The sequence below is a fragment of the Rhipicephalus microplus genome, chromosome 5, assembly GCF_043290135.1.
Source record: "Rhipicephalus microplus isolate Deutch F79 chromosome 5, USDA_Rmic, whole genome shotgun sequence".
NCBI lineage: Eukaryota > Metazoa > Arthropoda > Arachnida > Ixodida > Ixodidae > Rhipicephalus > Rhipicephalus microplus.
In genome coordinates, this window is record NC_134704.1 from 164,239,574 (window position 1) to 164,260,362 (window position 20,789).

Consider the following 20,789-nt stretch of genomic DNA (forward strand, 5'->3'; position numbering starts at 1 on the left):
AAGAGACAAGTCATTGTAGCCAGAAAAATAAGTAGATAGACAGATTGATGAAAATAAGAAAAAAGGAAATTTGATCCAGACGTGATTCATACTCGCAACCTTCTGATCTGGAGTCAGACATGCTAACATGTCGCCACCGAGTCTGTTTAGGGTGGCCGTTCGCACACACGTGGTAGCATGCTTTGCTCGGCCTTCTCTCGAGGAAGCACAGCTAAAGAGAAGAGTACTTGTAGACAGACAAATAAATAGATAGACAGATAGATGAAAATAATAAAAAGAATCTTTTACCCGGACGTGATTCGAACACGCAACCTTCTGATCTGGAGTCAGACGTGCTACCGTGTCGCCATCGAATCCGCTTAGGGTAGCCGTTCGCACACACGCGGTAGCATGATTTTCTCGGCCTTCTGTCGATGAAGCAGAGGTAAAGAGACATGTCATTGTAGACAGACAAATAAGTAGATAGACAGAATGATGAAAATAAGAAAAAAGGAAATTTGATCCAGACGTGATTCAAGCTCGCAACTTTCTGATCTGTAGTCAGACATGCTAACATGTCGCCACCGAGTCCGTTTAGGGTGGCCGTTCGCACACACGTGGTAGCATGTTTTGCTCGGCCTTCTGTCGAGGAAGCACAGCTAAAGAGAAGAGTCATTGTAGACAGACAAATGAGTAGATAGACAGATAGATGAAAATAATAAAGAGAGACTTTTACCCGGACGTGATTCGAACACGCAACCTTCTGATCTGGAGTCAGACGTGCTACCGTGTCGCCATCGAATCCGCTTAGGGTAGTCGTTCGCACACACGCGGTAGCATGATTTGCTCGGCCTTCTGTCGATGAAGCACAGGTAAAGAGACATGTCAATGTAGAGAGACAAATAAGTAGATAGACAGATGAAAATAATAAAAAGAGAGCTTGACCTGGACGTGATTCGAACAAGCAACCTTCCGATCTGGAGTCAGACGTGCTACCGGGTTGCCACTGAGTCCACTTAGTGTAGCCGTACGCACACATGCGGTAGCATGTTTTGCTCGGCCTTCTGTCGATGCAGCACAGGTAAAGAGACAAGTCATTGTAGACAGACAAATAAGTAGATAGACAGATGAAAGTAATAAGAAAGAGAATTTGACCCGGACGCGATTCGAACACGCAACCTTCTGATCTGGAGTCGGACGCGCTAACAGTTCGCCACCGAGTCCATTTAGGGTAGCCATTCGCACACACGTGGTAGCATGTTTTGCTTGGCCTTCTATCAATGAAGCACAGGTAAAGAGACAAGTCGTTGTAGACAGACAAATAAGTAGATAGATTGATAGATGAAAATAATAAAAAGAGAACCTAACACGGACGTGATTTGAACACGCAACCCTCTGATCTGGAGTCGGACGTGCTACCGTGTCGCCACCGAGTCCACTTTGTGTAGCCGTTCGCACACACGCGGTAGCATGTTTTGCTCAGCCTACTGTCGATGCAGTAAAGGTAAACAGACAAGTCATTGTAGACAGAAAAATAAGTGAATAGACAGATGAAAATAATAAAAAAAAATTTGACCCGGACTTCATTCGAACACGCAACCTTCTGATCTGGAGTAAGACGTGTTAAAGTTGCGCCACTGAGTCCGCTTAGAGCAACCGTTCGCGCACACGCGGTAGCATGTTTTGCTCGGCCTTCTGTCGATGAAGCACAGGTAATGGGACAAGTCATTGCAGACAGAGAAATAAGTAGATAGACAGATAGATGAAAATACTAAAAAGAGAGTTTGACGCGGACGTGATTAGAACACGCAACCTTCTGATCTAGAATCAAACATGCTAAAGTTGCGCCACCGAGTCCACTTAGGGTAGCCGTTCGCACACACGTGGTAGCATGTTTTGCACGGCCTTATGTCGATGAAGCACAGGTAAAGGACAAGTCATTTAAGACAGACAAATAAGTAGATAGACAGATAGATGAAAATAACAAAAGAGAGAACTTCACATCGACGTGATTCGAACACGCAACCTTCTGATCTGGAGTCAGACGTCCTACCGGGTCGCCACCGAGTTGACTTAGTGTAGTCGTGCGCACACACGCAGTAGCATGTATTGCTCGGCCTTCTGTCGATGAAGCATAGGTTAAGAGAGAACTCATTGTAGACAGACAAATAAGTAGACAGATAGTTGAAAACAATAAAAAAGAGAATTTGACCCCGACGTGATTCGAACACGCAACCTTCTGATCTGGAGTCAGACGCGCTACCGTTGCGCCACCGAGTTCGCTTAGGGTAGCCGTTCGCACACACGTGGTAGCATGTTTTCTCGGCCTTCTGTCGATAAAGCACAGGTAAAGAGACAAGTCATTGTAGACAGAAAAATAAGTAGATAGACAGATTGATGAAAATAAGAAAAAAGGAAATTTGATCCAGACGTGATTCATACTCGCAACCTTCTGATCTGGAGTCAGACATGCTAACATGTCGCCACCGAGTCCGTTTAGGGTGGCCGTTCGCACACACGTGGTAGCATGCCTATCTCGGCCTTCTGTCGAGGAAGCACAGCTAAAGAGAAGAGTACTTGTAGACAGACAAATAAATAGACAGACAGATAGATGAAAATAATAAAAAGAGACTTTTACCCGGACGTGATTCGAACACGCAACCTTCTGATCTGGAGTCAGACGCGCTACCGTTGCGCCACTGAGTCCGCTTAGAGTAGCTGTTCGCACAAACGTGGTAGCATGTTTTTTCGGCCTTCTGTCGATGAAGCACAGGTAAAGAGACAAGTCATTGTAGACAGACAAATAAGTAGATAGACAGAATGATGAGAATAAGAAAAAGGAAATTTGATCCAGACGTGATTAAAGCTCGCAACTTTCTGATCTGTAGTCAGACATGCTAACATGTCGCCACCGAGTCCGTTTAGGGTGGCCGTTCGCACACACGTGGTAGCATGTTTTGCTCGGCCTTCTGTCGAGGAAGCACAGCTAAAGAGAACAGTCATTGTAGACAGACAAATAAGTAGATAGACAGATGAAAATAATAAAAAGAGAGCTTGACCCGGACGTGATTCGAACACGCAACCTTCCGATCTGGAGTCAGACATGCTACCGGGTTGCCACCGAGTCCACTTAGTGTAGCCGTACGCACACATGCGGTAGCATGTTTTGCTCGGCCTTCTGTCGATGCAGCACTGGTAAAGAGACAAGTCATTGTAGACAGACAAATAAGTAGATAGACAGATGAAAATATAAGAAAGAGAATTTGACCCGGACGCGATTCGAACACGCAACCTTCTGATCTGGAGTCGGACGCGCTAACAGTTTGCCACCGAGTCCATTTAGGGTAGCCGTTCGCACACACGTGGTAGCATGTTTTGCTTGGCCTTCTATCGATGAAGCACAGGTAAAGAGACAAGTCGTTGTAGACAGACAAATAAGTAGATAGACAGATAGATGAAAATAATAAAAAAGAAAACCTAACACGGACGTGATTTGAACACGCAACCCTCTGATCTGGAGTCGGACGTGCTACCATGTCGCCACCGAGTCCACTTTGTGTAGCCGTTCGCACACACGCGGTAGCATGTTTTGCTCAGCCTTCTGTCGATGCAGCACAGGTAAAGAGACAAGTCATTGTAGACACACAAATAAGTAGATAGACAGATGAAAATAATAAGAAAGAGAATTTGACCCCGACGCGATACGAACACGCAACCTTCTGATCTGGAGTAGGACGCACCAACAGTTCGCCACCGAGTCCACTTAGAGTAGCCGTTCGCACACACGTGGTAGCATGTTTTGCTCGGCCTTCTATAGATGAAGCACAGGTAAAGGAACAAGTCGTTGTAGACAGACAAAGAGGTAGATAGACAGATGAAAATAACAAAAACGAGAACTTAACACGGACGTGATTCGAACAGGCAACCCTCTGATCCGTAGTAAGACGCGCTACCGTGTCGCCACCGAATCCACCTAGCGTAGCCGTTTGCACACACGCCGTAGCTTGTTTTGCTCGGCCTTCTGTCGATGAAGCACAGGTAACGAGACAAGTCATTGTACACAGACAAATAAGTAGATAGACAAATAGATGAAAATAAGAAAAAAGAGAATTTGACCCGGACGTGATTCGAACACGCAACCTTCTGATATGGAGATAGACGTGCTACCGTGTTGCCACCTAGTCCACTTAGTGAAGCCGTTCGTACACACGCGGTAGCATGTTTCGCTCGGCCTTCTGGCGATGAAGCACAGGTAAAGAGACAAGTCATCGTAGACTGACAAATAAAAAGTTAAACAGATGAAAATATTAAAAAAGAGAATTTGACCCGGACGTGATTCGAACACGCATTCTTCTGATCTGGAGTCAGACGTGCTACCGTGTCGCCACCGAGTCCGTTAGGTAACCATTCGCACACTCGTGGTAGCATGTTTTGCTCAGCCTTCTGTCGATGAAGCACAGGTAAAAAGACAAGTCATTGTAGACATACAAATAAGTAGATAGACAGATGAAAATAATAGGAAAGAGAATTTGACCCGGACGCGATACGAACACGCAACCTTCTGATCTGGAGTCAGACGCGCTAACAGTTCGCCACCGAGTCTACTTATGGTAGCCGTTCGCACACACGTGGTAGCATGTTTTGCTCAGCCTTCTATCGATGAAGCACAGGTAAAGAGACAAGTCATTGTAGACAGACAAATAAGTGGATAGACAGATGAAAATATTAAAAAAAAGAATTTGACCAGGACTTGATTCGAACACGCAACCTTCTGATCTAAAGTCAGACGTGCTAAAATTGCGCCCCTGAGTCCGCTTAGAGTAATTGTTCGCACACACGCTGTAGCATGTTTTGCTCGGCCTTCTGTCAATGAAGCACAGATAAAGGGACAAGTCATTGCAGATAGACAAATACGTAGATAGACAAATAGATGAAACTACTAAAAAGAGAATTTGACGCGGACGTGATTAGAACACGCAACCTTCTGATCTGGAGTCAGACGTGCTAAAGTTGCTCGCGCCACCGAGTCCGCTTAGGGTAGCCGTTCGCCCACACGTGATAGCATGTTTTGCACGGCCTTATGTCGATGAAGCACAGGTAAAGGGACGAGTCATTTTAGACAGACAAATAAGTAGATAGACAGATAGATGAAAATAATAAAAAGAGAATTTGACCCGAACGTGATTCGAACATTTAACCTACTGATCTGGAGTCAGACGCGCTACCGTTGCACCTCCGAGAACGCTCAGGGCAGCCGTTCGCACACACGTGGTAGCATGTTTTGCTCGGCCTTCTGTCAATGAAGCACAGGTAAAGAGACAAGTCATTGTAGACAGACAAATAAGTAGATAGACAGATAGAAGAAAATAACAAAAAAGAGAACTTGACATCGACGTGATTCGAACACGCAACCTTCTGATCAGGAGTAAGGCGTCCTACCGGGTCGCCACCGAGTTGACTTAGTGCAGCCGTTTGCACACACGCAGTAGCATGTATTGCTCGGCCTTCTGTCGATGTAGCATAGGTAAAGAGAGAAGTTATTGTAGACAGACAAATAAGTAGACAGATAGTTGAAAACAATAAAAAAGAGAATTTGACCCCGACGTGATTCGAACACGCAACCTTCTGATCTGGAGTCAGACGCGCTACCGTTGCGCCACCGAGTCCGCTTAGGGTAGCCGTTCGCACACACGTGGTAGCATGTTTTTTCGGCCTTCTGTCGATGAAGCACAGGTAAAGATACAAGTCATTGTAGACAGACAAATAAGTAGATATACAGATAGATGAAAATAATAAATAAGCGAATTTGACCCGGACGTGATTCAAACTCGCAACCTTCTGATCTGGAGTCAGACGTGCTACCGTGTCGCCACCGCGTCCGTTTAGGGTAGCCGTTCGCACACACGTGGTAGCATGGTTTGCTTGGCCTTCTGTCGAGGAAGCACAGCTAAAGAGAAGAGTCATTGCAGACAAACAAATAAGTAGATAGACAGATAGATGAAAATAATAAAAAGAGACTTTTACCCGGACGTGATTCGAACACGCAACCTTCTGATCTGGAGTCAGATGTGCTACCGTGTCGCCATCGAATCCGCTTAGGGTAGCCGTTCACACAAACGCGGTAGCATGATTTGCTCGGCCTTCTGTCGATGAAGCACAGGTAAAGAGGCAAGTCTTTGTAGACAGACAAATAAGTAGATACACAGATAGATGAAAATAATAAATAGGCGAATTTGACCCGGACGTGATTCAAACTCGCAACCTTCTGATCTGGAGTCAGACGTGCTACCGTGTCGCCACCGCGTCCGTTTAGGGTAGCCGTTCGCACACACGTGGTAGCATTATTTGCTTGGCCTTCTGTCGATGCAGCACAGGTAAAAAGACAAGTCATTATAGACAGACAAATAATTAGTAGACAGATGAAAATAATAAGAAAGAGAATTTGACCCAGACGCGATTCGAACACACAACCTTCTGATCTCGAGTCGGACGCGCTAACAGTTCGCCACCGAGTCCACTTAGGGTAGCCGTTCGCACACACGTGGTAGCATGTTTTGCTCGGCCTTCTATCGATGAAGCACAGGCAAAGAAACAAGTCGTTGTAGACAGACAAAGAGGTAGATAGACAGATGAAAATAACAAAAACGAGAACTTAACACGGACGTGATTCGAACACGCAACCCTCTGATCTGGGTAAGACGCGCTACCGTGTCGCCACCGAATCCACTTAGCCTAGCCGTTCGCACACACGCGGTAGCTTGTTTTGCTCGGCCTTCTGTCGATGAAGCACACGTAACGAGACAAGTAATTGTAGGCAGACAAATAAAAAGATAAATAGATGAAAATAATAAAAAAGAGAATTTGACCCGGATGTGATTCGTACACGCAACCTTCTGATCTGGAGTCAGACGTGCTACCGTGTCGCCACCGAGTCCGTTAGGTAACCATTCGCACACACGTGGTAGCATGTTTTGCTCGGCCTTCTGTCGATGAAGCACAGGTAAAGAGACAAGTCATTGTAGACATACAGATAAGTAGATTGACAGATATATGAAAATAATAAAAACAGAGGATTTGACCCGGACTTGATTCGAACACGCAACCTTCTGATCTGGAGTCAGACGTGCTAAAGTTGCGCCACTGAGTCCGCTTGGAGTAATTGTTCGCACACACGCTGTAGCATGTTTTGCTCGGCCTTCTGTCGATGAAGCACAGGTAAAGGGACAAGTCATTGCAGATAGAAAAATACGTAGATAGACAGATAGATGAAAATACAAAAAAGAGAATTTGACGCGGACGTGATTAGAACACGCAACCTTCTGATCTGGACTCAGACGTGCTCAAGTTGTTTGCGCCACCGAGTCCGCTTAGGGTAGCCGTTCGCCCACACGTGGTAGCATGTTTTGCACGGCCTTATGTCGATGAAGCACAGGTAAAGGGACAAGTCATTGTAGACAGACAAATAAGTAGACAGATAGTTGAAAACAATAAAAAAGAGATATTGACCCCGACGTGATTCGAACACGCAACCTTCTGATCTGGAGTCAGACGCGCAACCGTTGCGCCACCGAGTACGCTTAGGGTAGCCGTTCGCACACACGTGGTAGCATGTTTTTTCGGCCTATTGTCGATGAAGCACAGGTTAAGAGACAAGTCATTGTAGACAGACAAATAAGTAGATAGACAGACTGATGAAAATAAGAAAGAAGAAAATTTGATCCAGACGTGATTCAAACTCGCAACCTTTTGATCTGTAGTAAGACATGCTAACATGTCGCTACCGAGTCCGTTTAGTGTGGCCGTTCGCACACACGTTGTAGCATGTTTTGCTTGGCCTTCTGTCGAGGAAGCACAGCTAAAGAGAAGAGTCATTGTAGACATACAAATAAGTAGATAGACAGGTAGATGAAAATAATAAAAAGAGACTTTTACCTGGACGTGATTCGAACACGCAACCTTCTGATCTGGAGTCAGACGTGTTACCGTGTCGCCATCAAATCCGCTTAGGGTAGCCGTTCGCACACACGCGGTAGCATGATTTGCTCGGCCTTCTGTCGATGAAGCACAGGTAAAGAGACAAGTCTTTGTAGACAGACAAATAAGTAGATACACAGATAGATGAAAATAATAAATAAGCGAATTTGACCCGGACGTGATTCAAACTCGCAACCTTCTGATCTGGAGTCAGACGTGCTACCGTGTCGCCACCGCGTCCGTTTAGGGTAGCCGTTCGCACACACGTGGTAGCATGATTTGCTCGGCCTTCTGTCGATGAAGCACACCTAAAGAGAAGAGTCATTGTAGACAGACAAATAAGTAGATAGACAGATAGATGAAAACAGTAGAAAAGAGAACTTGACCTGAATGTGATTCGAACCCGCAACCTTCTGATCTGGAGTCAGACGTGCTACTGTGTCACCACCGTGTCCACTTTGTGTAGCCGTTCGCACACACGCGGTAGCATGTTTTGCTCGGCCTTCTGTCGATGCAGCACAGGTAAAGAGACAAGTCATTGTAGACAGACAAATACGTAGATAGACAGATGAAAATAATAAGAAAGAGAATTTGACCCGGACGTGATTCGAACGCGCATCCTTCTGATTTCGAGTCGGACGCGCTAACAGTTCGCCACCGAGTCCACTTAGGGTAGCCGTTCGCACACACGTGGTAGCATGTTTTGCTCGGCCTTCTATCGATGAAGCACAGGTAAAGAAACAAGTCGTTGTAGACAGACAAAGAGGTAGATAGACAGATGAAAATAACAAAAACGAGAACTTAACACGGACGTGATTCGAACACGCAACCCTCTCATCTGGGTAAGACGCGCTACCGTGTCGCCACCGAATCCACTTAGCCTAGCCGTTCGCACACACGCGGTAGCTTGTTTTGCTCGGCCTTCTGTCGATGAAGGACAGGTAAAGAGACAAGTCATTGTAGACATAAAGATAAGTAGATCAACAGATAGATGAAAATAATAAAAAAGAGGATTTGACCCGGACGTGATTCGAACACGCAACCTTGTGATCTGGAGTCAGACGTGCTACCGTATCGCCACCCAGTACACTTAGTGTAGCCGTTCGCACACACGCGGTAGAATGTTTTGCTCGGCCTACTGTCGGTGAAGCACTGGTAAAGAGACAAGTCATTGTAGACAGACAAATAAGTGAATAGACAGATGAAAATAATAAAAAAAAGAATTTGACCCGGACTTGATTCGAACACGCAACCTTCTTATCTGGAGTCAGATGTGCTAAAGTTGCGCCACTGAGTCCGCTTAGAGTAACCGTTCGCACACACGCGGTAGCATGTTTTGCTCGGCCTTCTGTCGATGAAGCACAGGTAAAGGGACAAGTAATTTTAGACAGACAAATAAGTAGATAGACAGATAGATGAAAATAAAAAAAGAGAGAACTTCACATCGACGTGATTCGAACATGCAACCTTCTGATCTGGAGTCAGACGTCCTACCGGGTCGCCACCGAGTTCACTTAGTGTAGCCGTGCGCACACACGCAGTAGCATGTATTGCTCGGCCTTCTGTCGATGAAGCATAGGTTAAGAGAGAAGTCATTGTAGACAGACAAATAAGTAGACAGATAGTTGAAAACAATAAAAAAGGGAATTTGACCCCGACGTGATTCGAACACGCAACCTTCTGATCTGGAGTCAGACGCGCTACCGTTGCGCCACCGAGTCCGCTTAGGGTAGCCGTTCGCACACACGTGGTAGCATGTTTTCTCGGCCTTCTGTCGATGAAGCACAGGTAAAGAGACAAGTCATTGTAGCCAGAAAAATAAGTAGATAGACAGATTGATGAAAATAAGAAAAAAGGAAATTTGATCCAGACGTGATTCATACTCGCAACCTTCTGATCTGGAGTCAGACATGCTAACATGTCGCCACCGAGTCTGTTTAGGGTGGCCGTTCGCACACACGTGGTAGCATGCTTTGCTCGGCCTTCTCTCGAGGAAGCACAGCTAAAGAGAAGAGTACTTGTAGACAGACAAATAAATAGATAGACAGATAGATGAAAATAATAAAAAGAATCTTTTACCCGGACGTGATTCGAACACGCAACCTTCTGATCTGGAGTCAGACGTGCTACCGTGTCGCCATCGAATCCGCTTAGGGTAGCCGTTCGCACACACGCGGTAGCATGATTTTCTCGGCCTTCTGTCGATGAAGCAGAGGTAAAGAGACATGTCATTGTAGACAGACAAATAAGTAGATAGACAGAATGATGAAAATAAGAAAAAAGGAAATTTGATCCAGACGTGATTCAAGCTCGCAACTTTCTGATCTGTAGTCAGACATGCTAACATGTCGCCACCGAGTCCGTTTAGGGTGGCCGTTCGCACACACGTGGTAGCATGTTTTGCTCGGCCTTCTGTCGAGGAAGCACAGCTAAAGAGAAGAGTCATTGTAGACAGACAAATGAGTAGATAGACAGATAGATGAAAATAATAAAGAGAGACTTTTACCCGGACGTGATTCGAACACGCAACCTTCTGATCTGGAGTCAGACGTGCTACCGTGTCGCCATCGAATCCGCTTAGGGTAGTCGTTCGCACACACGCGGTAGCATGATTTGCTCGGCCTTCTGTCGATGAAGCACAGGTAAAGAGACATGTCAATGTAGAGAGACAAATAAGTAGATAGACAGATGAAAATAATAAAAAGAGAGCTTGACCTGGACGTGATTCGAACAAGCAACCTTCCGATCTGGAGTCAGACGTGCTACCGGGTTGCCACTGAGTCCACTTAGTGTAGCCGTACGCACACATGCGGTAGCATGTTTTGCTCGGCCTTCTGTCGATGCAGCACAGGTAAAGAGACAAGTCATTGTAGACAGACAAATAAGTAGATAGACAGATGAAAGTAATAAGAAAGAGAATTTGACCCGGACGCGATTCGAACACGCAACCTTCTGATCTGGAGTCGGACGCGCTAACAGTTCGCCACCGAGTCCATTTAGGGTAGCCATTCGCACACACGTGGTAGCATGTTTTGCTTGGCCTTCTATCAATGAAGCACAGGTAAAGAGACAAGTCGTTGTAGACAGACAAATAAGTAGATAGATTGATAGATGAAAATAATAAAAAGAGAACCTAACACGGACGTGATTTGAACACGCAACCCTCTGATCTGGAGTCGGACGTGCTACCGTGTCGCCACCGAGTCCACTTTGTGTAGCCGTTCGCACACACGCGGTAGCATGTTTTGCTCGGCCTACTGTCGATGCAGTAAAGGTAAACAGACAAGTCATTGTAGACAGAAAAATAAGTGAATAGACAGATGAAAATAATAAAAAAAAATTTGACCCGGACTTCATTCGAACACGCAACCTTCTGATCTGGAGTAAGACGTGTTAAAGTTGCGCCACTGAGTCCGCTTAGAGCAACCGTTCGCGCACACGCGGTAGCATGTTTTGCTCGGCCTTCTGTCGATGAAGCACAGGTAATGGGACAAGTCATTGCAGACAGAGAAATAAGTAGATAGACAGATAGATGAAAATACTAAAAAGAGAGTTTGACGCGGACGTGATTAGAACACGCAACCTTCTGATCTAGAATCAAACATGCTAAAGTTGCGCCACCGAGTCCACTTAGGGTAGCCGTTCGCACACACGTGGTAGCATGTTTTGCACGGCCTTATGTCGATGAAGCACAGGTAAAGGACAAGTCATTTAAGACAGACAAATAAGTAGATAGACAGATAGATGAAAATAACAAAAGAGAGAACTTCACATCGACGTGATTCGAACACGCAACCTTCTGATCTGGAGTCAGACGTCCTACCGGGTCGCCACCGAGTTGACTTAGTGTAGTCGTGCGCACACACGCAGTAGCATGTATTGCTCGGCCTTCTGTCGATGAAGCATAGGTTAAGAGAGAACTCATTGTAGACAGACAAATAAGTAGACAGATAGTTGAAAACAATAAAAAAGAGAATTTGACCCCGACGTGATTCGAACACGCAACCTTCTGATCTGGAGTCAGACGCGCTACCGTTGCGCCACCGAGTTCGCTTAGGGTAGCCGTTCGCACACACGTGGTAGCATGTTTTCTCGGCCTTCTGTCGATAAAGCACAGGTAAAGAGACAAGTCATTGTAGACAGAAAAATAAGTAGATAGACAGATTGATGAAAATAAGAAAAAAGGAAATTTGATCCAGACGTGATTCATACTCGCAACCTTCTGATCTGGAGTCAGACATGCTAACATGTCGCCACCGAGTCCGTTTAGGGTGGCCGTTCGCACACACGTGGTAGCATGCCTATCTCGGCCTTCTGTCGAGGAAGCACAGCTAAAGAGAAGAGTACTTGTAGACAGACAAATAAATAGACAGACAGATAGATGAAAATAATAAAAAGAGACTTTTACCCGGACGTGATTCGAACACGCAACCTTCTGATCTGGAGTCAGACGCGCTACCGTTGCGCCACTGAGTCCGCTTAGAGTAGCTGTTCGCACAAACGTGGTAGCATGTTTTTTCGGCCTTCTGTCGATGAAGCACAGGTAAAGAGACAAGTCATTGTAGACAGACAAATAAGTAGATAGACAGAATGATGAGAATAAGAAAAAGGAAATTTGATCCAGACGTGATTAAAGCTCGCAACTTTCTGATCTGTAGTCAGACATGCTAACATGTCGCCACCGAGTCCGTTTAGGGTGGCCGTTCGCACACACGTGGTAGCATGTTTTGCTCGGCCTTCTGTCGAGGAAGCACAGCTAAAGAGAACAGTCATTGTAGACAGACAAATAAGTAGATAGACAGATGAAAATAATAAAAAGAGAGCTTGACCCGGACGTGATTCGAACACGCAACCTTCCGATCTGGAGTCAGACATGCTACCGGGTTGCCACCGAGTCCACTTAGTGTAGCCGTACGCACACATGCGGTAGCATGTTTTGCTCGGCCTTCTGTCGATGCAGCACTGGTAAAGAGACAAGTCATTGTAGACAGACAAATAAGTAGATAGACAGATGAAAATATAAGAAAGAGAATTTGACCCGGACGCGATTCGAACACGCAACCTTCTGATCTGGAGTCGGACGCGCTAACAGTTTGCCACCGAGTCCATTTAGGGTAGCCGTTCGCACACACGTGGTAGCATGTTTTGCTTGGCCTTCTATCGATGAAGCACAGGTAAAGAGACAAGTCGTTGTAGACAGACAAATAAGTAGATAGACAGATAGATGAAAATAATAAAAAAGAAAACCTAACACGGACGTGATTTGAACACGCAACCCTCTGATCTGGAGTCGGACGTGCTACCATGTCGCCACCGAGTCCACTTTGTGTAGCCGTTCGCACACACGCGGTAGCATGTTTTGCTCAGCCTTCTGTCGATGCAGCACAGGTAAAGAGACAAGTCATTGTAGACACACAAATAAGTAGATAGACAGATGAAAATAATAAGAAAGAGAATTTGACCCCGACGCGATACGAACACGCAACCTTCTGATCTGGAGTAGGACGCACCAACAGTTCGCCACCGAGTCCACTTAGAGTAGCCGTTCGCACACACGTGGTAGCATGTTTTGCTCGGCCTTCTATAGATGAAGCACAGGTAAAGGAACAAGTCGTTGTAGACAGACAAAGAGGTAGATAGACAGATGAAAATAACAAAAACGAGAACTTAACACGGACGTGATTCGAACAGGCAACCCTCTGATCCGTAGTAAGACGCGCTACCGTGTCGCCACCGAATCCACCTAGCGTAGCCGTTTGCACACACGCCGTAGCTTGTTTTGCTCGGCCTTCTGTCGATGAAGCACAGGTAACGAGACAAGTCATTGTACACAGACAAATAAGTAGATAGACAAATAGATGAAAATAAGAAAAAAGAGAATTTGACCCGGACGTGATTCGAACACGCAACCTTCTGATATGGAGATAGACGTGCTACCGTGTTGCCACCTAGTCCACTTAGTGAAGCCGTTCGTACACACGCGGTAGCATGTTTCGCTCGGCCTTCTGGCGATGAAGCACAGGTAAAGAGACAAGTCATCGTAGACTGACAAATAAAAAGTTAAACAGATGAAAATATTAAAAAAGAGAATTTGACCCGGACGTGATTCGAACACGCATTCTTCTGATCTGGAGTCAGACGTGCTACCGTGTCGCCACCGAGTCCGTTAGGTAACCATTCGCACACTCGTGGTAGCATGTTTTGCTCAGCCTTCTGTCGATGAAGCACAGGTAAAAAGACAAGTCATTGTAGACATACAAATAAGTAGATAGACAGATGAAAATAATAGGAAAGAGAATTTGACCCGGACGCGATACGAACACGCAACCTTCTGATCTGGAGTCAGACGCGCTAACAGTTCGCCACCGAGTCTACTTATGGTAGCCGTTCGCACACACGTGGTAGCATGTTTTGCTCAGCCTTCTATCGATGAAGCACAGGTAAAGAGACAAGTCATTGTAGACAGACAAATAAGTGGATAGACAGATGAAAATATTAAAAAAAAGAATTTGACCAGGACTTGATTCGAACACGCAACCTTCTGATCTAAAGTCAGACGTGCTAAAATTGCGCCCCTGAGTCCGCTTAGAGTAATTGTTCGCACACACGCTGTAGCATGTTTTGCTCGGCCTTCTGTCAATGAAGCACAGATAAAGGGACAAGTCATTGCAGATAGACAAATACGTAGATAGACAAATAGATGAAACTACTAAAAAGAGAATTTGACGCGGACGTGATTAGAACACGCAACCTTCTGATCTGGAGTCAGACGTGCTAAAGTTGCTCGCGCCACCGAGTCCGCTTAGGGTAGCCGTTCGCCCACACGTGATAGCATGTTTTGCACGGCCTTATGTCGATGAAGCACAGGTAAAGGGACGAGTCATTTTAGACAGACAAATAAGTAGATAGACAGATAGATGAAAATAATAAAAAGAGAATTTGACCCGAACGTGATTCGAACATTTAACCTACTGATCTGGAGTCAGACGCGCTACCGTTGCACCTCCGAGAACGCTCAGGGCAGCCGTTCGCACACACGTGGTAGCATGTTTTGCTCGGCCTTCTGTCAATGAAGCACAGGTAAAGAGACAAGTCATTGTAGACAGACAAATAAGTAGATAGACAGATAGAAGAAAATAACAAAAAAGAGAACTTGACATCGACGTGATTCGAACACGCAACCTTCTGATCAGGAGTAAGGCGTCCTACCGGGTCGCCACCGAGTTGACTTAGTGCAGCCGTTTGCACACACGCAGTAGCATGTATTGCTCGGCCTTCTGTCGATGTAGCATAGGTAAAGAGAGAAGTTATTGTAGACAGACAAATAAGTAGACAGATAGTTGAAAACAATAAAAAAGAGAATTTGACCCCGACGTGATTCGAACACGCAACCTTCTGATCTGGAGTCAGACGCGCTACCGTTGCGCCACCGAGTCCGCTTAGGGTAGCCGTTCGCACACACGTGGTAGCATGTTTTTTCGGCCTTCTGTCGATGAAGCACAGGTAAAGATACAAGTCATTGTAGACAGACAAATAAGTAGATATACAGATAGATGAAAATAATAAATAAGCGAATTTGACCCGGACGTGATTCAAACTCGCAACCTTCTGATCTGGAGTCAGACGTGCTACCGTGTCGCCACCGCGTCCGTTTAGGGTAGCCGTTCGCACACACGTGGTAGCATGGTTTGCTTGGCCTTCTGTCGAGGAAGCACAGCTAAAGAGAAGAGTCATTGCAGACAAACAAATAAGTAGATAGACAGATAGATGAAAATAATAAAAAGAGACTTTTACCCGGACGTGATTCGAACACGCAACCTTCTGATCTGGAGTCAGATGTGCTACCGTGTCGCCATCGAATCCGCTTAGGGTAGCCGTTCACACAAACGCGGTAGCATGATTTGCTCGGCCTTCTGTCGATGAAGCACAGGTAAAGAGGCAAGTCTTTGTAGACAGACAAATAAGTAGATACACAGATAGATGAAAATAATAAATAGGCGAATTTGACCCGGACGTGATTCAAACTCGCAACCTTCTGATCTGGAGTCAGACGTGCTACCGTGTCGCCACCGCGTCCGTTTAGGGTAGCCGTTCGCACACACGTGGTAGCATTATTTGCTTGGCCTTCTGTCGATGCAGCACAGGTAAAAAGACAAGTCATTATAGACAGACAAATAATTAGTAGACAGATGAAAATAATAAGAAAGAGAATTTGACCCAGACGCGATTCGAACACACAACCTTCTGATCTCGAGTCGGACGCGCTAACAGTTCGCCACCGAGTCCACTTAGGGTAGCCGTTCGCACACACGTGGTAGCATGTTTTGCTCGGCCTTCTATCGATGAAGCACAGGCAAAGAAACAAGTCGTTGTAGACAGACAAAGAGGTAGATAGACAGATGAAAATAACAAAAACGAGAACTTAACACGGACGTGATTCGAACACGCAACCCTCTGATCTGGGTAAGACGCGCTACCGTGTCGCCACCGAATCCACTTAGCCTAGCCGTTCGCACACACGCGGTAGCTTGTTTTGCTCGGCCTTCTGTCGATGAAGCACACGTAACGAGACAAGTAATTGTAGGCAGACAAATAAAAAGATAAATAGATGAAAATAATAAAAAAGAGAATTTGACCCGGATGTGATTCGTACACGCAACCTTCTGATCTGGAGTCAGACGTGCTACCGTGTCGCCACCGAGTCCGTTAGGTAACCATTCGCACACACGTGGTAGCATGTTTTGCTCGGCCTTCTGTCGATGAAGCACAGGTAAAGAGACAAGTCATTGTAGACATACAGATAAGTAGATTGACAGATATATGAAAATAATAAAAACAGAGGATTTGACCCGGACTTGATTCGAACACGCAACCTTCTGATCTGGAGTCAGACGTGCTAAAGTTGCGCCACTGAGTCCGCTTGGAGTAATTGTTCGCACACACGCTGTAGCATGTTTTGCTCGGCCTTCTGTCGATGAAGCACAGGTAAAGGGACAAGTCATTGCAGATAGAAAAATACGTAGATAGACAGATAGATGAAAATACAAAAAAGAGAATTTGACGCGGACGTGATTAGAACACGCAACCTTCTGATCTGGACTCAGACGTGCTCAAGTTGTTTGCGCCACCGAGTCCGCTTAGGGTAGCCGTTCGCCCACACGTGGTAGCATGTTTTGCACGGCCTTATGTCGATGAAGCACAGGTAAAGGGACAAGTCATTGTAGACAGACAAATAAGTAGACAGATAGTTGAAAACAATAAAAAAGAGATATTGACCCCGACGTGATTCGAACACGCAACCTTCTGATCTGGAGTCAGACGCGCAACCGTTGCGCCACCGAGTACGCTTAGGGTAGCCGTTCGCACACACGTGGTAGCATGTTTTTTCGGCCTATTGTCGATGAAGCACAGGTTAAGAGACAAGTCATTGTAGACAGACAAATAAGTAGATAGACAGACTGATGAAAATAAGAAAGAAGAAAATTTGATCCAGACGTGATTCAAACTCGCAACCTTTTGATCTGTAGTAAGACATGCTAACATGTCGCTACCGAGTCCGTTTAGTGTGGCCGTTCGCACACACGTTGTAGCATGTTTTGCTTGGCCTTCTGTCGAGGAAGCACAGCTAAAGAGAAGAGTCATTGTAGACATACAAATAAGTAGATAGACAGGTAGATGAAAATAATAAAAAGAGACTTTTACCTGGACGTGATTCGAACACGCAACCTTCTGATCTGGAGTCAGACGTGTTACCGTGTCGCCATCAAATCCGCTTAGGGTAGCCGTTCGCACACACGCGGTAGCATGATTTGCTCGGCCTTCTGTCGATGAAGCACAGGTAAAGAGACAAGTCTTTGTAGACAGACAAATAAGTAGATACACAGATAGATGAAAATAATAAATAAGCGAATTTGACCCGGACGTGATTCAAACTCGCAACCTTCTGATCTGGAGTCAGACGTGCTACCGTGTCGCCACCGCGTCCGTTTAGGGTAGCCGTTCGCACACACGTGGTAGCATGATTTGCTCGGCCTTCTGTCGATGAAGCACACCTAAAGAGAAGAGTCATTGTAGACAGACAAATAAGTAGATAGACAGATAGATGAAAACAGTAGAAAAGAGAACTTGACCTGAATGTGATTCGAACCCGCAACCTTCTGATCTGGAGTCAGACGTGCTACTGTGTCACCACCGTGTCCACTTTGTGTAGCCGTTCGCACACACGCGGTAGCATGTTTTGCTCGGCCTTCTGTCGATGCAGCACAGGTAAAGAGACAAGTCATTGTAGACAGACAAATACGTAGATAGACAGATGAAAATAATAAGAAAGAGAATTTGACCCGGACGTGATTCGAACGCGCATCCTTCTGATTTCGAGTCGGACGCGCTAACAGTTCGCCACCGAGTCCACTTAGGGTAGCCGTTCGCACACACGTGGTAGCATGTTTTGCTCGGCCTTCTATCGATGAAGCACAGGTAAAGAAACAAGTCGTTGTAGACAGACAAAGAGGTAGATAGACAGATGAAAATAACAAAAACGAGAACTTAACACGGACGTGATTCGAACACGCAACCCTCTCATCTGGGTAAGACGCGCTACCGTGTCGCCACCGAATCCACTTAGCCTAGCCGTTCGCACACACGCGGTAGCTTGTTTTGCTCGGCCTTCTGTCGATGAAGGACAGGTAAAGAGACAAGTCATTGTAGACATAAAGATAAGTAGATCAACAGATAGATGAAAATAATAAAAAAGAGGATTTGACCCGGACGTGATTCGAACACGCAACCTTGTGATCTGGAGTCAGACGTGCTACCGTATCGCCACCCAGTACACTTAGTGTAGCCGTTCGCACACACGCGGTAGAATGTTTTGCTCGGCCTACTGTCGGTGAAGCACTGGTAAAGAGACAAGTCATTGTAGACAGACAAATAAGTGAATAGACAGATGAAAATAATAAAAAAAAGAATTTGACCCGGACTTGATTCGAACACGCAACCTTCTTATCTGGAGTCAGATGTGCTAAAGTTGCGCCACTGAGTCCGCTTAGAGTAACCGTTCGCACACACGCGGTAGCATGTTTTGCTCGGCCTTCTGTCGATGAAGCACAGGTAAAGGGACAAGTCATTGCAGACAGAGAAATAAGTAGATAGACAGATAGATGAAAGTACTAAAAAGAGAGTTTGACGCGGACGTGATTAGAACAGGCAACCTTCTGATCTGGAATCAGACGTGCTAAAGTTGCGCCACCGAGTCCGTTTAGGGTAGCCGTTCGCACACACGTGGTAGCGTGTTTTGCACGGCCTTATGTCGATGAAGCACAGGTAAAGGGACAAGTCATTTTAGACAGACAAATAAGTAGATAGACAGATAGATGAAAATATTAAAAAGAGAATTTGACCCGGACGTGATTCGAACATTTAACCTACTGATCTGGAGTCAGACGCGCTACTGTTGCACCTCCGAGTCTGCTCAGGGCAGCCGTTCGCACACACGTGGTAGCATGTTTTACTCGGCCTTCTATCGATGAAGCATAGTAAAGAGACAAGTCATTGCAGACAGAAAAATAAAAGATAGACAGATAGATGAAAATAACAAACGAGAGAACTTCACATCGACGTGATTCGAACACGCAACCTTCCGATCTGGAGTCAGACGTCCTACCGGGTCGCCACCGAGTTGACTTAGTGTAGCCGTGCGCACACACGCCGTAGCATGTATTGCTCGGCCTTCTGTCGATGAAGCATAGGTTAAGAGAGAAGTCATTGTAGACAGACAAATAAGTAGACAGATAGTTGAAAACAATAAAAAAGAGAATTTGACCCCGACGTGATTCGAACACGCAACCTTCTGATCTGGAGTCAGACGCGCTACCGTTGCGCCATCGAGTCCGCTTAGGGTAGCCATTCGCACACACGTGGTAGCGTGTTTTTTCGGCCTTCTGTCGATGAAGCACAGGTAAAGAGACAAGTCATTGTAGACAGACAAATAAGTAGATAGACAGAATGATGAAAATAAGAAAAAAGGAAATTTGATCCAGACGTGATTCAAGCTCGCAACCTTCTGATCTGTAGTCAGACATGCTAACATGTCGCCACCGAGTCCGTTTAGGGTAGCCGTTCGCACACACGTGGTAGCATGGTTTGCTTGGCCTTCTGTCGAGGAAGCACAGCTAAAGAGAAGAGTCATTGCAGACAAACAAATAAGTAGATAGACAGATAGATGAAAATAATAAAAAGAGACTTTTACCCGGACGTGATTCGAACACGCAACCTTCTGATCTGGAGTCAGATGTGCTACCGTGTCGCCATCGAATCCGCTTAGGGTAGCCGTTCACACAAACGCGGTAGCATGATTTGCTCGGCCTTCTGTCGATGAAGCACAGGTAAAGAGACAAGTCTTTGTAGACAGACAAATAAGTAGATTCACAGATAGATGAAAATAATAAATAGGCGAATTTGACCCGGACGTGATTCAAACTCGCAACCTTCTGATCTGGAGTCAGACGTGCTACCGTGTCGCCACCGCGTCCGTTTAGGGTAGCCGTTCGCACACACGTGGTAGCATGATTTGCTCGGCCTTCTGTCGATGAAGCACACCTAAAGAGAAGAGTCATTGTAGACAGACAAATAAGTAGATAGACAGATAGATGAAAATAGTAAACAAGAGAACTTGACCCGAACGTGATTCGAACCCGCAACCTTCTGATCTGGAGTCAGACGTGCCACTGTGTCACCACCGAGTCCACTTTGTGTAGCCGTTCGCACACACGCGGTCGCATGTTTTGCTTGGCCTTCTGTCGATGCAGCACAGGTAAAAAGACAAGTCATTATAGACA

The 20,789-nt window shown here is 45.7% G+C and overlaps 10 non-coding genes across 10 annotated transcripts; all 10 read right to left on the bottom strand.

The window, feature by feature from the left end:
• Nucleotides 1–2,187: 2,187 nt before the first annotated feature.
• TRNAW-CCA (transfer RNA tryptophan (anticodon CCA)) lies at nt 2,188–2,259 on the bottom strand. The gene has a single exon. It is a non-coding gene; the product is annotated as a tRNA-Trp (tRNA).
• A 354-nt stretch (nt 2,260–2,613) lies between these two features.
• Nucleotides 2,614–2,685, bottom strand: TRNAW-CCA (transfer RNA tryptophan (anticodon CCA)). The gene has a single exon. It is a non-coding gene; the product is annotated as a tRNA-Trp (tRNA).
• A 2,888-nt stretch (nt 2,686–5,573) lies between these two features.
• TRNAW-CCA (transfer RNA tryptophan (anticodon CCA)) lies at nt 5,574–5,645 on the bottom strand. The gene has a single exon. It is a non-coding gene; the product is annotated as a tRNA-Trp (tRNA).
• Nucleotides 5,646–7,481: 1,836 nt separating this feature from the next.
• TRNAW-CCA (transfer RNA tryptophan (anticodon CCA)) lies at nt 7,482–7,553 on the bottom strand. Its single transcript has one exon. It is a non-coding gene; the product is annotated as a tRNA-Trp (tRNA).
• Nucleotides 7,554–9,602: 2,049 nt separating this feature from the next.
• On the bottom strand, nt 9,603–9,674 carry TRNAW-CCA (transfer RNA tryptophan (anticodon CCA)). The gene has a single exon. It is a non-coding gene; the product is annotated as a tRNA-Trp (tRNA).
• Nucleotides 9,675–11,931: 2,257 nt separating this feature from the next.
• TRNAW-CCA (transfer RNA tryptophan (anticodon CCA)) lies at nt 11,932–12,003 on the bottom strand. The gene has a single exon. It is a non-coding gene; the product is annotated as a tRNA-Trp (tRNA).
• A 354-nt stretch (nt 12,004–12,357) lies between these two features.
• Nucleotides 12,358–12,429, bottom strand: TRNAW-CCA (transfer RNA tryptophan (anticodon CCA)). The gene has a single exon. It is a non-coding gene; the product is annotated as a tRNA-Trp (tRNA).
• A 2,888-nt stretch (nt 12,430–15,317) lies between these two features.
• On the bottom strand, nt 15,318–15,389 carry TRNAW-CCA (transfer RNA tryptophan (anticodon CCA)). Its single transcript has one exon. It is a non-coding gene; the product is annotated as a tRNA-Trp (tRNA).
• Nucleotides 15,390–17,225: 1,836 nt separating this feature from the next.
• Nucleotides 17,226–17,297, bottom strand: TRNAW-CCA (transfer RNA tryptophan (anticodon CCA)). The gene has a single exon. It is a non-coding gene; the product is annotated as a tRNA-Trp (tRNA).
• Nucleotides 17,298–19,770: 2,473 nt separating this feature from the next.
• TRNAW-CCA (transfer RNA tryptophan (anticodon CCA)) lies at nt 19,771–19,842 on the bottom strand. Its single transcript has one exon. It is a non-coding gene; the product is annotated as a tRNA-Trp (tRNA).
• Between the last annotated feature and the right edge of the window lie 947 nt (nt 19,843–20,789).